General features: G+C 42.9%; 1 long non-coding RNA gene across 1 annotated transcript in view; it reads right to left on the reverse strand.

The window, feature by feature from the left end:
• Positions 1–2,907, reverse strand: part of LOC105525818 — an 11,673-nt gene extending 8,766 nt beyond the window's left edge. The window contains exon 1 of the long non-coding RNA XR_001003981.1: positions 2,564–2,907. This is a non-coding gene — a long non-coding RNA (uncharacterized LOC105525818). The remainder of the gene's footprint in view (positions 1–2,563) is intronic.
• Between the last annotated feature and the right edge of the window lie 405 nt (positions 2,908–3,312).

The raw sequence follows: 3,312 nt of genomic DNA on the forward strand, positions 1-3,312 counted from the left end.
GCCAGGATGGTCTCGATCTCCTGACCTCATGATCTGCCCGTCTCGGCCTCCCAAAGTGCTGGGATTACAGGCTTGAGCCACCGCGCCCGGCCTCTTTTTTACTTTTTTTTTGAGATGGAGTTTCACTCTTTCACCCAGGCTGGGGTGAAGTGGCGTGATCTTGGCTCACTGCAACCTCCAACTCCCGGGTTCAAGCGATTCTCCTGCCTCAGCCTCCCGAGTAGCTGGGATTATAGGTGCGTACCACCACTCCCAGCTAATTTTTGTATTTTTAGTAGAGACAGGGTTTTGCCATGTTGGCCAGGCTGGTCTCAAACTCCTGATTTTGGGTGATTCACCTGCTTCAGCTGCTCAAAGTGCTAGGAATACAGGCATGAGCCACTGCGCCCAGCCAAATCCTGCCTTTTCTCCTTCCATTTACAATGAAATGTTTCAAGGACTGTTCATAGGCTGTCTCCATGTTTACACTTCCAGTTAATTCTGCAGGCTAGCGTTCACCCCATAGTGTTGCAGAAATTGTCCTCATCCAGCTCACCAGCAGGCATCTTATGGCTACATACAATCAACACGTTTAAACCTTATTTTTCTTGACCTCTCACAGGAGTTCAACACTACTGACCATCTCCAAACACTTGCTTTATTTGGTTTCAGGGACACGCACCCTCCTGATTTACCTTCAGTTTTTCTGTCTCCTTCCTCTCTTCTTCACAGGTTTCTCTGTCTCTACCTGCCTCCTGAATGTTCGTATTCTTTAAGCTCCAATTCCAAGTCTTAGTCTCTTTGATCCTCTCATATTTGTCCATGTCCTCTGGCTCATTGAATCTATTCTGAGTGTTCTTTAATATCTGTATGCTAATGACTCATATATGCATCTCAAGGCATGAATTTTCTTCTGGACTTCTTACATTTATGTTCTCCTTGACATCTCTGTTTGACTGTTTCACAGGCGTTTCAAAGTCAACATGTCCTAACTGATTCTAAAATATGTTTTCCCTCCGGTTTTCCATAAAATTTTTTATTTTAACCAATTTTAATTGCACAATTCAGTGACATGAAGTACATTCACATTGCTGTGTAGCCATCACTGCTGTTTATCTCCAGAACCTTTTCATCACCCCAAACTGAAACTGTCAAATCTATTTCACAGCCCCACGACAACCACCATTCAACTTTCTGTCTATGAATTTGACTATTTTACCTGGTTTACTGTAATATAGAGAGAGTCATTTCTTTTCTTCCCCTCATATTTATTTCAAGCAATCACTTCATGTTTCCAGTGGCATAGTAGCCACAAAATTTGTCCTTCTGCATCTGGCTTATTTCATTTAGCATAATATTTTTAAGATACATAATATTAAAGCATGTATCACAATTTCCTTCCTTTTTAAGGTTGAATTGTATTTCCTTGAATGTATATACCACATTTTGCTTATTTATTTTGTCTTAGTCCATTTTCTGTTGCTTACAGCAGAATACCTCAAACTGTGTAATTTATAAAGCAAAGAAACATATTTTTTACAATTACGCAGGCTCAGGAGTCTAAGGATGAGGGGCTGCATCTAGCGAGGGCCTTCTTGCTGGTGGGCACTCTGTGATCACAAGGTGGCATCACATGGCAAGGGGACTTAGCATGTGCTCACTCAGGTCTTTCTTCTTTTTCTTATAAAGCCACCAGTTCTCCTCCCATGATAACTCATTAATCCATTAACCTATTAATCCAAGAATGGATCGCACCATTTGTGAGGCAAAGCCTTCATGACCTGATCACCTTTTATAAGCCTCACCTTTCAATACTGCCACATTGGGGATTAAGTTTCAATATGAGGTTTTGAGGGGACACTCAAACCATAGCATTCTGTCCTAGCCCCCCAAAACTCATGTCCTTCCCACATACAAAGACATACACTCCATCTGCATAGCTCTTAACTTGGTCCAGCAGCAACTTAAAGGTTCAAAGTCCTAAGTCTTACATATGAGCCTGTGAAATCAAAACAAAATATCTGCTTCTAATATACAATGGTGGGACAAGCATAGGGTACACATTTGTATTCCAAAAGGGAGAAACAGAAAAGAAAGAAGCAGTGACAGGCTCTAAACAACTCAGAAACCCAAGAAAGCAGACACTGGGTCTTACGATTCCAGAATGGTCTCCTTTGACTCAATTTCTGGCATCCTCTACACACTGGTGTGGGGGTTGGGCCCCACAAGCCTTGGGCAGCTCTGCCTCTGAAGCTTGACTGAGGTCCGTCCACCCAGCTCTTCTAGGCTGGCATTACATATTGAAAGCTCTGGGGTCTTGGAGGAATTCCATTCCCAGAGCTCCATGAGGCATTGACCTACTGAAGACCTTCTGCAGCAGCTCTGACCTTATATTTCTGCTTGGCATTGCTCTAGTAGAGGTTCTCTGTGGTGGCTCTACTGTCACAACAAGTCTCTGTGCTGTCAGGTTATCAATGACATTTTCTGAAACTTAGATGAAGGCTTAATAAGCCTTCATAGCTCTTGCTTCTTGCAAGTCAGCGGAATTAGCACGATGCGGATGCTTCCAAGGTTTATGACTCACCTTCTAGATCTGCAGCATGAGCCACACCTTGGCCTGCTTCAGTTCTGGCTAGGATGGCCTCAGAGAACTGTGCCAGGGCACAGAGTCTGGAGGTGGTCTTGGATGGTAAGCCCATAGAAAGTGCCTGGGCTCACTCCCTGAAACCATTCTGTCCTCCTAGGCCTCTGGATCTGTGATAAGAGGGGCAGCCTTGAAGATCTCTAAAATGCCTTTGAGATCTTTCTTCCATTGTCTTGAGGAATAGCACCTGGCTCCCTTCTAGCCACGCTAATCTCTTTAGCAAATGGCCTCTGGGCTACATCCTTGCTTTTTCACACTCTACACAGCTGGGCTGAGAAATTTTCAAATCTTTCCACTCTGCTTCCCTTTTAATTATAAATTCTTTCAATTATTTTTTTGTTCCTCAGCCTCAGTGTAAGCTGCCAAAAGTAACCATGCAGCTGCTTGTTTTGCTTAGAAATTTATTCTGCCAGATACCTTAGCTCATCACTCCCAAATTTGGCCTTCCACAGAGTTCTTGAGTGTGGACACAGTTCAGCCAAGTTCTTTGCAAATTTATAACAAACATGGCTTTTATTCCAGTTTCTAATACCTTGTTCCTTAGTTCTATTTGAAACCTCATCAGAATGGCCTTTATTGTTCATATTTCCATCAGCACTCTGGTCATGACCACTTAACCAATCTCTAAAGAGTTTCAAACTTTCCCTAGTCTTTTTGTCTTCTAAGCCTTCATCAGAATCTAGGCATTT

The sequence above is a fragment of the Colobus angolensis genome, unplaced genomic scaffold, assembly GCF_000951035.1.
Source record: "Colobus angolensis palliatus isolate OR3802 unplaced genomic scaffold, Cang.pa_1.0 Scaffold56, whole genome shotgun sequence".
NCBI lineage: Eukaryota > Metazoa > Chordata > Mammalia > Primates > Cercopithecidae > Colobus > Colobus angolensis.